The sequence below is a fragment of the Stegostoma tigrinum genome, chromosome 11, assembly GCF_030684315.1.
Source record: "Stegostoma tigrinum isolate sSteTig4 chromosome 11, sSteTig4.hap1, whole genome shotgun sequence".
NCBI lineage: Eukaryota > Metazoa > Chordata > Chondrichthyes > Orectolobiformes > Stegostomatidae > Stegostoma > Stegostoma tigrinum.
In genome coordinates, this window is record NC_081364.1 from 29,728,736 (window position 1) to 29,743,866 (window position 15,131).

Sequence of the window (15,131 nt, forward strand, 5' to 3'; positions counted from 1 at the left end):
ACTCCCCCTCCCATTCTTTAGATGACATGTCCATCATGGGCCTCCTGCAGTGCCACAATGATGCCACCTGAAGGTTGCAGGAACAGCAACTCATATTCTGCTTGGGAACTCTGCAGCCCAATGGTATCAATGTGGACTTCACCAGCTTCAAAATCTCCCCTTTCCCCCATCGCATCCCAAAACCAGCCCATTTCTTCCCCTCCCCCCACTGCACCACACAACCAGCCCAGCTCTTCCCCTCCACCCACTGCATCCCCCTCATTCTCAACCGCCCAAAGAGGATCCCCCTCGTTCTCACACACCACCCCACCAACCTCCAGATACAACGCATCATCCTCTGACACTTTCGCCAACTACAATCCGACCCCACTATCCAAGACACTTTTCCATCCCCACCCTTGTCTGCTTTCCGGAGAGACCACTCTCTCCGTGACTCCCTTGTACGCTCCACATTGCCCTCCAACCCCACCATACCCGGCACCTTCTCCTGCAACCGCAGGAAATGAAACACTTGCCCCCACAACTCCTCCCTCACCCCCATCCCAGGCCCCAAGATGACTTACCATATTAAGCAGAGGTTCACCTGCACATCTGCCAATGTGGTATACTGTATCCATTGTACCCGGTGTGGCTTCCTCTACATTGGGAAACCAAGCGGAGGCTTGGGGACCGCTTTGCAGAACACCTCCGTTCGGTTCGCAATAAACAACTGCACCTCCCAGTCGCAAACCATTTCCACTCCCCCTCCCATTCTTTAGATAACATGTCCATCATGGGCCTCCTGCAGTGCCACAATGATGCCACCCGAAGGTTGCGGGAACAGCAACTCATATTCCGCTTGGGAACCCTGCAGCCCAATGGTATCAATGTGGACTTCACCAGCTTCAAAATCTCCCCTTCCCCAACTGCATCCCTAAACCAGCCCAGTTCGTCCCCTCCCCCCACTGCATCACACAACCAGCCCAGCTCTTCCCCTCCACTCACTGCATCCCAATACCAGTCCAGCCTGTCTCTGCCTCCCTAACCTGTTGTTCCTCTCACCCATCCCTTCCTCCCACCCCAGGCCGCACATCCATCTCCTACCTACTAACCTCATCCCACCTTCTTGACCTGTCTATCTTCCCTGGACTGACCTATACTCTCCTCTCCACCTATCTTCTTTTCTCTCCATCTTCGGTCCGCCTCCCCCTCTCTCCCTATTTATTCCAGAACCCTCACTCCATCCCCCTCTCTGATGAAGGGTCTACGTCCAAAACGTCAGCTTTTGTGCTCCTAAGATGCTGCTGGGCCTGCTGTGTTCATCCAGCCTCACATTTTATTATCTTGGATTCTCCAGCATCTGCAGTTCTCATTATCACTGATACAATTAAAATGACATAGACATTGGCGAGCAAACCCCCACAATGACGTTACTGTTTGTTCAGTCTGTCTCTTTGTCTGTCACTCCAGAACTGGAAAAAGTAATTGTTTCAGTGCAGTTTTGCAAATTGAACAGCAGCCTCTCACTGTCTATCTCCAATGAATTGACAGTGTTCATCTTTCTGAAGCCCTTAACACTTGAACCCAAGTCTTCATCTCATTCCAATTCCAAATGGCTACACATTTCCTTGTGATGGTCACTCTTAGCCTGATAGGCCAATAGCCAGATTGTTTTACTTTGCTTGCGTTCACTTCTGTGTTCATCCATTTCCCTGCCTCACAGACAGGGTGTCCAAAGTTTGTACACCCAAGATTGACCTAGGTCCACCCAAGACATTCCACAACCATCAATCAAAATAAATTGGAAAGCAATGCTTTCTAATATCTTAAGTTTTCATTTTATCCTCACTTCTTCTGGCTGCTGCATCTTTTAACTTGTGTTAATTTAATACATACATTCACATGTACCAATCACTAATTCTGAAGACAGAGACGAAACATAACATGGATGTACACGCAAAAACATCTTGTTTTTCTTCACTTGTCTCTTCAACAATATTCTTGACGACTGTGGTATTTCTAATATAATTTTCTTAACTTTTTCCCGATCCTATTTCAGATTGTCTTTGCCACTGATTCTGTTTGATTTGGTATTGATTCTAGACTTGGTTTCTCAGTCCGAAATTTTATTTAGAACTATTCTTATATCTTCTTTGGCCCTTTGCTGGGCATTCCACAAGATGTTTTAGTTCTCCAGTGGTCCCCATGATTCCAACTCTTTCCTTTGATTGTTTTTGATTATCCATCAGAAATGTTGTTACCTTTAGCCAAGAGCTCAAAGATATCATTTTCAGACATGTCACTATTCTCAGTAATCGCCCTCTTAAATGGCTACTCCTCCTTAAGGCCATCTAACTTTCCCTGCTCAGCTGTGATTCTCTCACAATGTCTTCTCACACAATGGCTCTTGATCAACACCTTCACCTGATAATTCTAGCCTACTGGTGAAGAGTCAATCTACCTGGTGGCTCTTTGGCTCTGTGCACTATCCTTTGTCTTGTTCCATTCTATCGCTTCCAAGTTTGATCTTTGTGCAACTGCCAGACTATACCTAACTTTGGAAGGTAAATAAAGGTACTCACTTGTTTGGTGTGACTCTGATTTCTGGCCACTCAAAGATTATCCTGCTGACTTTGTCAATTGGAGTCATACAGCATGAAAACAGACTCTCCATGCTGGCCAACCTTCCCGAACTAAATTAATCCCACTTGCCTGCCTTTGGTCTGTATCTGTCTAAACCTTTCCCGTTCATGTACCTGTCCAAACTTCTTTTTATTGTTGTAACTGTACCTGTATCTAACAATTCTTCTACTAGTTCATTCCAAAAATGAACCACGCTCTGTGTGAAAAAGTTTCTCCTCTGATCCACGTTAAATCCTTTTCCTCTCAGCTTCTCAGCATGAACTCCTAGATCTTGGAATATGCCAGTCTGTAACATTACATCAAGGACAAATCTTTGCAATGGCATAGCAACATGTTTTAAGCAAATCAAAGAGTGTATTTCACCAAGTTGAAGGTCCTTTGAATACACAAAATGTTTGTTTCAGTGTACATTCCTGAGAACAAAGCTGCTCAGACAAACAGGACAAAAACCACTGTAACTCTCTTCTTTGAAATGGCACATTTCAAAAAGAGATGTATGATGGTCCCTTTTACCACTGCTGTTCTGAGGTCAGCATGTGGTGGCACAGAGTGCCCAGGGGTACATGAATAATTGACCAGAGTACTTCTGTCACCACTTGTTTTGGTACTTGTTGAAAGTTGGATCATAGAACATAGAACATAGAACAGTACAGCACAGAACAGGCCCTTCAGCCCACAATGTTGTGCCGACCATTGATCCTCATGTATGCACCCTCAAATTTCTGTGACCATATACATGTCCAGCAGTCTCTTAAATGACCCCAATGACCTTGCTTCCACAACTGATGCTGGCAACGCATTCCATGCTCTCACAACTCTCTGTGTAAAGAACCTGCCTCTGACATCCCCTCTATACTTTCCACCAACCAGCTTAAAACTATGACCCCTCGTGCTAGCCATTTCTGCCCTGGGAAATAGTCTCTGGCTATCAACTCTATCTATGCCTCTCATTATCTTGTATACCTCAATTAGGTCCCCTCTCCTCCTCCTTTTCTCCAATGAAAAGAGACCAAGCTCAGTCAACCTCTCTTCATAAGATAAGCCCTCCAGTCCAGGCAGCATCCTGGTAAACCTCCTCTGAACCCTCTCCAAAGCATCCACATCCTTCCTATAATAGGGCGACCAGAACTGGACGCAGTATTCCAAGTGCGGTCTAACCAAAGTTTTATAGAGCTGCAACAAGATCTCACGACTCTTAAACTCAATCCCCCTGTTAATGAAAGCCAAAACACCATATGCTTTCTTAACAACCCTGTCCACTTGGGTGGCCATTTTAAGGGATCTATGTATCTGCACACCAAGATCCCTCTGTTCCTCCACGCTGCCAAGAATCCTATCCTTAATCCTGTACTCAGCTTTCAAATTCGACCTTCCAAAATGCATCATTGACATATTCTGCAAGATGACCTTGATAATCTGTTTAGGAAACCATCTGTCAGGAGCCACCGTCTCCTTTTCCTGACCCCTGCCTGATGGACTTGTGGTCAAAGACATTTCCCTAAAAGGTTTTTTCCAGAAAGTGATACAGTGAAGGACAGCTACTTGGAACATTATACAAGTGAGCACAAAAGAACACAGCTTGTGAAGTTAAAATAGTATCAGAGATAATGGGAACTGCAGATGCTGGAGAATTCCAAGATAATAAAATGTGAGGCTGGATGAACACAGCAGGTCAAGCAGCATCTCAGGAGCACAAAAGCTGACTTTTCGGGCCTAGACCCTTCATCAAATGAAGGGTCTAGGCCCGAAAAGTCAGCTTTTGTGCTCCTGAGATGCTGCTTGGCCTGTTGTGTTCATACAGCTTGTGAAGTGACTGTCTTCTTGATTGTTGTTCATTTTACACATTTATATATTTTACAAACATGTTGCCGAGTCAGGCATCCTAATTATCATACAGATTGCTGGTTACCCGAAATGACTACAGTACTTTGTAATTCTCTGCAAATCTAGATGTCACGGATCAACACATTCTACATTCCAATTTGTAAGATAATCGGTTCAAGTTGCACATTCCGTAATAATTATGTCTCTTTATATTTCAAAACAGTTCCCTAGTCCATCTGTTTACAGTAATTATTTCTTTCCAACATTATATGAGTTTCTGTCCTAATATGCATCAAGTGGTCAGCTCCTCTTTGCAATTATAAATAGGTCTCCGTTTCAAGTTAGTTATGTCTCAGCTGATTTCAGTGCCTGCAGCCACATACCATCCCTTTTGCAAAGGTGGCTGTGAATTTTCTGCATTTATTTTCTTTTAAATTGCAAATATTTTTGCAGTTAAACAGTTTCATTTCTCAAGAATGGGAACTAAATGTTTGAAAAATGTTTGGGAAAAAAACTTAAGGAAAAAACTCAAATTTTTGCAATTAGTATTACTTCTGAATTCATCTTCCTTTTTCTGCTCTTCAATTGATTCAATGGCTTATTATTCTGAGAAGATATCCATCAGTGAATGTAATTTTGGAAAGATACTGTTGGAGAGAAAATCGTCAGAAATTGCGAGAACAAAATTGTTTAACTTCAAGTGAGAGCTACAGTTTTAATCAGAATGTAGACCGTTTTCATTGTAACTGTCAAGCATGATATCATCATTTGAATACTGACTGTAGTTTTAAATTTTAAGCAAATAGATATTTCTGGATACTGGTGTAATTAGATTAATAACAAAGTATACTAGACTTGAAACAGAAACAGCATTTTTACATTCCTCACATTTAATACAGTGCTGTTTCTGTTGACTCCTGCTTTGAACTTGCTGGAATGATCTGATCAGGAGTGCCAATGTCTGGTAGGAGGGCTTTCATGTGCCCTATTTCAGCATTGGGTTGCATTGTGAACAAATGACTGAGCCCTGTTTACAAAGTTGCTGATGAGGCTAACCTTATAATGTGTAAAAATGTAGGAATCGCAACATGTATGCTGACATGTGTATGTGATATGTAAGTTTGCTGTAGGCCGTAGTAGAGAATGACTTTGACCAAGTTCCCAACTAGGACATTGAGGAAAGGGAGCTCATTTGACTGCTCCATTTCAAACATGAGCACTGGATGGAGCCCATTAAGACACATAAGGAAATTCTTACCTGCAGCTGCAGAATAAAATATGGTGAGTGTATCATCTACATATTGGAAGGATGCAAGACTGAGGAGATTAGGTGTCATTTCATCAAAATCCTACCACAACAATTACAAGAGCTGGGTCTAGGGGCCATCCCATGACAGCACCATCTATTTGATTTACATGGTGTCATTGAACCTGACCTCAACTGGACAAGTTCATAAGTTCAGTGAATACAGAATGGTAGCAGGTCGAGATTACCAAGGCATGGTGCTGCACTTCACCAGGATGTTTTGAATAGGCTAGCAATGTCAAATGAGCACGTATACACATAAGTACATAAGAATGGGTGTAGGCCTTTCAGCTCCTGGAGACTGTTTTACCATTTAATGAAACGATGGCTGATCTGTAGACCAACTCCATATACCTGCCTTTAGCCCTTATTACTTAATACCTTCACTTAACAAAAAATTTATTTTTCAGATTTAAAATTAACAACTGATCCAGCATCTACTGCTGTTTGTAGAAGAGAGTTCCAAACATCTACTACCCTTTGTGTTTAGAAATGCTTCCTGACATCTCTCCTGATTGGTCTTGCCCTAATTCTCAGACTATGACCCCTAGTTCTAGAATCCCCAATAAGTGGAAATAGTATATCTTTCTCTACCCTGGTTTTCCTTCTTAATATCTTGAAGACTTCAATCAAATTCATATTGTGAAAACATACCTAATTTTTATAATCTCTTTTCATAATCTAATTCCTGAACTCCAAGCAACTTTCTTCTAAACTCACATTGTACTCTTCACCACCACTACCCCACACCCCTACCCAACTGCAAGGCCAGTATATGGTGGCCAAATCTGCTGACACTACTTAAAGTGGGGTGTAACAAGGGCTTTGGATAATTGTGGCATTACGTCTACATCCTTTTACTCCAGTCCTGTAGACATTAAGGCCAACATCCCTTATTAGCTTTCTTCTTTATTTTCTGCACCTGTTCAGGTTGGGCACAGGGGAGTGTTATCGAACAGAGAGATCTTGGATTTTTTCTCCTGGAGCATGCAAGGTGACCTAGTATATAAAATCATGACGGGCATAGCTAAGGTGAATAGCCAAGATCTTTTCCCCAGGGTAGGGGAGTCCAAAGCTCAATGACATATTTTTCAGGTGACAGGACAAAGATTTAAATGGTACTGAGGGGCAACTTTTCACAGAGAGGGTGCTGCTACGTATATGGAATGATCTGCCACAGGAGTGGTAGATGCAGGTACAGTTGCAATATTTAGAAGTTGATTGGATAGGTACATGAATAGGAAAGGTTCAGAGGGATATGGGCCAAATGCAAGAAATTGGGTCTAGTTTTAGTTTGGGAAATCTGGTTGGCATGGATGAGTTGGACTGAATGGTTCGCACCTATACTGTGTGACTGTATACCGCTTTAAAGATCAATACACCCGAACCACCAAATCTTTGGATATTCACTGTATGTAATTTCATACCATCTGTCAAGGACCCTGATCAATACTTCCTTTGTTTAAAATGCATAACCGCACACTTTTATTTATTCATTCATGGGATGTGGTCATCTTTGGCTGGCCAGCATTTATCACCCATCTGTAGTTTCCCTTGAGAATGTAGTGGTGAGCTGCCTCCTTGCATCACTGCAGCCCACATACTGTAGATAAACCAACAATGTTATGAGCGAGGGAATTCTGGGATTTTGACCCAGAAACAGTGAAGGAAAGGAGATATATTTCCAAGTCAGGATGGTAAGAGGCTTGGAAGGGAACTTGTGGGTAGTGATGTTCCCATGTATCTGCTATCTTTGTGCTGCTAGTTGGAAGTAGTGATGGGTTTGTATAGTGATGGGTTTGTAAAGTGCTGTCTGAAGATCTTTGGCAGTGCATCTTATAGATAGTATACACTGCTGCTACTGAGCGTTAGTGCTGGAGAGAATAGATGCTTGTTGATGTGAAGCCACTCAAGCCACGTGCTTTGTTCTGGATGGCCTCAAGTTTCTTGAATTTTCTTGGAGCTGCCCTCATCCAGGCAGGTGGGGAATATTACATTGCATTCCTTTCTTATGCCTTGTAGATGGTTGACAGACTTTGGCGAGTTAGGAGGTGAAATACTTGCTATCATATTCCTATCCTCTGACCTGCTCTTCAAGCCACTGTATTCATTTGGTGAATCCAGTTCAGTTTCTGGTCGCTTAACTCCGGGAAGTTGACAGCGGGTAATTCAGTTATGGTAATGCCATTAAATGTAAGGGGACGGTGGTTAGATTTTCCCTTGTCGGAGATGGTCATTGCCTGGCATTTGTGTGGTAAAAATGTTACTTGCTATTTGTCAGCCCAACCCTGGATATTGTCTAGGTCTTATTGCATTTCAACATGAACTGCGTCAGTATCTAACGAGTTGTGAATGGCGCTGAGTATTATACAATCATTGGCAAACATCCCCCCCACCTCTGACCTTATGATGGAGGAAAGGTCATTGAGAAGCAGCTGACGATGGTTGGGCCGAGCACACAACAGTGAATTTCTCCTGCAGAGATGTGCTGGAGCTAAGATGACTGACCTCTAAGATTGGCAACCTTGGCTTTCATAATGGCAGGATTTAAAGACAGGAACAGGGATGTCTTGCTGTAATTGGTCTCAACAGGCACGGTGGCTCAGTGGTTAGCACTGCTGCCTCATAGCACCAGGGCCTGGGTTTGATTCCACCCTGAGCCAACAGTCTGTGTGGAGTTTGCACATTCTCCCCACGCCTGTGTGGGTTTCCTCCGGCTGTTCTGATTTCCTCGTGCAGTTCAAAGATGTGCAGACGAGGTGGATTGGCCATGCTAAATTGCCTGTAATGTTCAGCGATGTGTCAAATAGGTGGGTTAAAGGGGGATGGGGCTCAGTGGGATGTTCTGAGTGTCGCTATGAACTTGTTGGGCCAAAGGGCCTGTTTCCACACTATAGGGATTCGAAGAAAAATTCGAAGAAAAATTGAACAAGGCCTTTTGTGATGTGGAGTATTGTGTGCAGTTTTAATCATCTTAAGGAAGAATGATGTTCTGGTTGTAGAGGGAGTGCAATAGAGTTTTACCAACCTGATTCTTGGGATGGCAGAACTGACATAAAGAGAGACTGGATCTGCCACAGAAAGTGGTTGAGACCCAAACATTGAATGCTTACAAGCTGAGTTAGATATTTGGCTAGCAGGATTGAAGGATGTGGGTGAAAGCAGGAAGAGGGTCCTGAGTTGGATGATCAGCCATGACACTATTGAATTGTAGAGCAAGCTTGAAGGGCCAAACAGCTGACTCCTATTTTCTATATTTCCATGACATTAAGATCATTGTCACAGAGTCATACTTCATGAAAACAGACCCTTCAGTCCACCCAGTCTATGCTGAACGTAATCCCAAACTGAACAAGTCCCACCTGCCTGCACCCAGCCCATCTCCCTCCAAACCTTTCCTATTCATGTAGCTACCCAAATGTCTTTTAAATGTTGTTATTGTATCTGCATCCACGACTTCCTCGGGAAGTTCATTTCCGCACACGAACCATCCTCTATGTAAGCAATTTGCCTCTTTCTTTTTAAGTCTCTCTCCTTAAAAATGTGCCCCCTAGTCTTGAAGTTCCCCATCCTACAGAAAACTATGCCTTTGATTATTTTATAAACTTCTATCAGATTGCCTCTTAACCACCTACGCTCCAGTGAAAAAAATCCTAGCCTAGCTAGAGATAGTAAGAACTGCCACTGCTGGAGTCAGAGATAACACAGTTTGGAGCTGGAGGTGCACAGTGGGCCAGGCAGCAACAGAGGAGCAGGAAAGATGCCCTTGGTCCTGACCCAAAACGTCAACTTTCCTGCTTCTTTGCTGTCTGGCCCGCTGTGCTCCTCCAGCTCCATGCTGTTACCAGGCTATCTAGCCTTTCTTTATAACTCAAACCTTCTGTACTCAGCAACATCTTGGTAAATCTCTTCTGAAACCTCCCTTGATCATATCCTTCCTATAACTGGTGATCAGAAATAGCTTTCCCTTGTTAGTCCAACCCCCACTATTGAATTCTACTCCTCAGTGTTTCTAAGCTCTATTCATAGATTCCACTTCATTGGAGCTAATATTCTTCTTCACTGTTGCATTAATTTCCTCTTTAATCAGCAATGCTACCCCTCTAGTTACTAACTATCCTTGAATTCAGTTCTCACCCTGGTCATCCTGCAGCCATTTCTTCATAATCCCAACTATATAATATTCATTTGCACCAACTTGCATGACCAGTTCATTTACTTTATTACACATGCCCTTACAGCTTGTCTTTTTCAAATTAATGATCCTATTCACTTTATTTTGCACTGTAGCCCTGTTTGATTCTTGCCCATGAATTTTCTGCCTATCACTTTTCTTATTTCCCATTCTGTCTTTTGTTTCTGCCTTTGTTCCCTTCTCTTCTCTCTCCCTGTGTAGGTTCCCATATCCTTGCCATTTTAGTTTAGCCTCTCTCCAATCAGACTGACAAATAGTCCCCAGGTAATCAGTTTCAGTCCAGTTCTGTTATGTATTGGGACAGGTAATTCACATAATCCAAAACACTCCACCACCACACTTCCCAGAGTCCACCATGCTGATGTTGTCCGAGCTGACATGGGCCATCTACATTGCTGATGAAAAACCTTAGTCAGTTTTCGGGAGGACTTAACAATGTTAAGTGATTGGAATTGGATGCCTACTCGGAAGCACAGGCAGTTGATCCAACACTGACTGTGCCTATTGAACATTGAGTAAAAACCAAAAGAACTGAGGAAGCTGTCAATCAGGAACAAAAACAGAAGTTTCTGGAAAAGCTCAGCAATTCTGGCAGCATCTGTGAGGGAAAAAAAGTCTGGAGATCCTCGCTCAGAGCTTCTCTTTTTGTTCCTTATTGAATGTAACTCAGGATTAGGATGCTGAAACGAAACTGACGTGGAATCTGGCAATGTGAAACTGAATGCCCTCTCTGATCTCAGTCCCAACCCATTTAAAAATCCAATCCATCTGCTGTTTGTCAAGGTTTAACTTGCAAACACAGCAATTTTAATCAGTGACTTGCCATTATCTAGTTAAAATTTATTTTTCAAATTGTGTTGTTTCAAAACAAATTTATTTTGCAATAGTACTAAATATGAGCTTAATGATTTCATCATTGATCCAGTCAACTATTGAAACATAAAATGATTTTTCAATTTTGATTTTGGTCTTTGCATCTGGATCCTTACTAGTTGTTGAATTGGTTTCATAACTGCAGTGTGCGACAACAATTACTCTGGAATTGTCTCTGAATTGGCAAAATAGTAGAAGTGAGCTTATCACCCAATTAATGACAAAGGACAGGATCTCACAGCTGGCAGAAGCCATGCAATATGGAAGGAGCGCCAGCTTTGAGTTCAGGTAAAAGAGAGAGAGGGCACTTTCACCTTGAGGTGCCTTCTTTCGTACTTTTCAAACATAGGTCTGCAGCGCGAAGGCCACCTCTGGGCTGCTGCCCTACTCCCCTAGACACTTCAGGAAAATTCTAGTCAGCCTCTGTCACCACATCTAAAAGGTAGCCCTACCAAATCCAGTCATGCCTTTGGCTTAGTGGCCAATGTAGAAGCATAACAGAGCAGGGAAATCAGTATCTCTGCTGGCACCACTCTGCTCTTGCCCATCAGAGCCTAAATATCAAGACCAAATATTAACATGAAACAAAAATATTAATAGCAATTTTGTTATATTCAATTCTGAGTAATTCTGCCTCATAATTTGATGTGCGTTAACTTTGATCAAAGTAGCTATTAAGTAAGAATTCAAATGGAATTAAATGTTGGCTCAGATTCTGATTGCAAGACTATCGAACAAGAATCTATGAAGTTTTCCATCTCAGCAATACATTTACCATCTTAAGCAACTGTGCCAGAATTTGCTCTATTTCACGCGTTTTACAGGCCTTGCGTATTGCTGATGTATGTTATGAAAACTGATGACTAATAAGATAGTGCGGCTTTTATAAACATCAAGTAAAATAGTTTGGAAACTATCAGAATTTTACAACAGTACAACATATTTTATTTAGTGCTCAGAAGTCTCATATCTATATGGAATGAGCCCAGAAGAACAACACTGTAGGGCACAGTAAACACAAATGCTCAGAATGAATTGAATTGCTATTGAAGAACAAATTATATGAAGTGAACATAACATGTGAACTGCTTCTGGTTGGTTCAAAGTGAAAACATGTAAACTCCCTCAAAAACAGGATAATTACTGTTCCCTGCAGAAGTTGTCACTTCTAAAGATTCTAAATTAATTCAGTTGCAAGTAAGTGAGATAAAATATAAAACTGTCTGTAGTTTGCTCATAATTGAGATTTTCACACAAAACTGCAACAAAATGCTTGGTGTGACAGCAGTCATTGTACTGATATCATACGGTTATTAGACTAAGGAGTACTGTTGAAACAAAGGTTTACTGTGCATCTAGATTGTAATATTCCTTCAGTGTTCAATTTTATAATTTAGTATAACAGGGGAGCAGTGTTCCATACCTTGAAGGGGACATTATTTCACAACACGAACAATTGTGGTTGCCAGCATATAAGTAAAAATAAAATTCATTTTTACTGCGACGTGTGTGGTCTCTAAGTTCAGGTATGTGCTGCCCATTTTCAAGGACCAATCAGGGTGCTAAATTTTCTGTATAGGAGACAAAAAGCACATTCACATTTCGAAACAGAAGTCTGTTAACTGCCAGGTTGGTGAAGTAGTTGGACCGGCACCAGGTGTATACATCAGAAATATTTCAGTGAGTAATATATTCAAATTATAGCCTTGTATTATTGCCATAACCTGCTTCCATTTTTTCAGTGTTGAACTTCTGCATCACAAAGCGGTGATGAGCAGCAGAAAGGCTCCACTTGAGCAAAGGTTTGTGGAAAAGGCCTCAAATTGGAGTCTTTGCTTATTAGTGAATCAGGATTTTTTTCATACTTCTTAAGACGACTCTGGAGCGATAGAATAATTTGACCCCAGTCAAGGAAATGTGATATTACTTGGTTTTGTCAAACTCAGTTGCCTTATGATGGTGAAAGATGTGTAGATTTTAAACTTCAAATTGAAGTTCACTATGTGGTTGATCAGTGCGGCTGTAAGCTAACAAACTCCATTTGAAATAACAAGGTGTAGAGCTGGATGAACACAGCAGGCCAAGCAGCATCAGAGGGGCAGGAAGGCTGACTTTTGGGCCTAGACCCTTCTTCAGAATGTCTGAATTTCTCCATTTCTGAAGAAGGGCCTAGGCCCGAAATGTCAGCCTTCCTCTTCCTCTGATGCTGCTTGGTCTGCTGTGTTCATCCAGCTTTACACCTTGTTATCTCAGATTCTCCAGCATCTGCAGTTCCTACTATCTCTAAAACTCTGTTTGAAGTCCTGATGAAGGGTTTCAGCCCAAAATATTGATGCTGTCTGACTCGCTGTGCTTTTCAAGCCTTTCACATATAGTCTCTGGCTTCCAGCATCTACAGTTCTTATTGTCTCCATTAGTGCATAAGTCTCTTAATCCTGCCATTATCACAATAAATACTGGGAATCAATTGTACCACCAGAGAAAATTATATGAGAATTAAATCAGAATAAAATCACTTTGGCAAACTTTTCTTTTAAATTTCAGTAAACAGGTACATAATATAATTGGGAAAGACTGCCTTGATATGTAATGATTAACGATCTTGTATGATGCAAGAACCCAAAAAATCAAAGGGAAAAATTTTTTTTTCTTTTTTCCACATATTTTTATGTACAACTCAGAAAGATTGTTTATTTATGGTTGCTAATGATGAAGTGCTGACCCAATGGCAATGCGGGAAAAGCAATCTATTTCCAGGTCAGGATAGAAAGGAGCTTGCAAGTGAGGCATCTGCTGCCCATGTCCTTGTAGGTAGTGGAGTTTTGTGCATTTGGAAGGGAAGGTCCTGTCAAAAGAGGCTTAGTGGATTATAGCTGTGCATCTTGCAGATGGCACATGCTGCTACCATCTGTGGTCATGGGAGTGAACATTAAAGGTGTCAGATGGGATACCAGTCAAGCTGTCTACTATTCCCTGAATAGTGTCTTCTTGACTGTTGTTGCACCTCAACTAGGCAAGTTCAGAGTAGTTCATCACTCTTCTGACTTGTGCCTATTGATGGTGGACAGGCCTTGAGGAATGAAAAGTGAAGTCACTTGCAGTAAATTCTCAGCCTGGCCTTCTCTGCTGGTCACAATATTTTCATTGTTTGTCTAGTTCAGTTTCAGATTAATGGTAACTGTCAATAATTTGATTTTTTTTATTTGTTCACGGGATGAAGGTGTTGCTGGCTGGCTAGGCAGCATTTATTGCCTATCCCTATTTGCCCAGAGGGCAGTTCAGAGTCAAACACAATGCTTTGGGTCTGAAGTCACATGTAGACCAGGTGAGGTAAGGATAGCAGCTTTCTTCCCTCAAGACATTAAGTGAACCAGATGGGGTTTTCCAACAATTGACAATGGTTTCATGGTCATCATTAGACCCTTAATTCCAGATATTTATTGAATTCAAATTCCATGATTTGCTGTGGCGGGATTCGAACCCAGATCCCCAGTACACTATCTCTGTCTCTGGATTAACAGTCCAGCAATAATACCACTTGGCCATTGATGAACAAAAAGCAATGACTGGAGATGGTCATTTCTCGACACTTGTATGATATAAGTGTTACTTGCCAATCATCCAAGTGACCAAGCCTTGCTGTACTTGGAAACGGACTGTTTCAGTATCTAATGGGTTGCAAATGGTGCTGAACATTTTGCAATCATCAACAAACATCTCTGTTTCTATCCTTATCATGGAGGGAACATCATGACGAGGCAGTTGAAGATGATTGAGCCTAGAACACTACCCTGAGGAACTCCTACACTGATATTCTGTGATTGAAATTACTGACCTTCAGCAACCACTTTCATCTTCCTTTGTGCTGGATATGACTCATTTTCATTGACTCCAGTTTTGCAAAGCTGTGTGACTTCACTTCTTGAGCCCTGCTCATTTATCCATGTTGGGACCAAAGCAGGTTATTATTGAATAAGTGCTGCTTGGGAACACTGTTGATGACACCTTCCATTGTTACAACAAAGAGAGCTGAATCAAATTGGCCTCTCTACCTCGCAAAACAATAGAATTAAAACCTTCAAAGGTCATCAAAATTAATCTCAATTGTTCCTAACCAGACTTGTTGAATAACCAATCCCAAACTCGATTTTAGCTACCAGGTTCATAGTTTAAATAACAGACTTAACAATTTATTAACAATACGGTAATTTTAGCAGAACAAAGTTTAAAAAAAGAAGTAATCTAATTAATGTTGTTGATTTAACCCCAAAAACCTTTGATTTTAGCTCCATTCTCCAAAATAGACAAACA

General features: G+C 41.7%; 1 protein-coding gene across 3 annotated transcripts in view; it reads left to right on the forward strand.

The window, feature by feature from the left end:
• Positions 1-15,131, forward strand: part of LOC125460565 (voltage-dependent L-type calcium channel subunit alpha-1D-like) — a 556,326-nt gene that overhangs the window by 451,168 nt on the left and 90,027 nt on the right. The gene's annotated exons all lie outside the window — the stretch shown is intronic.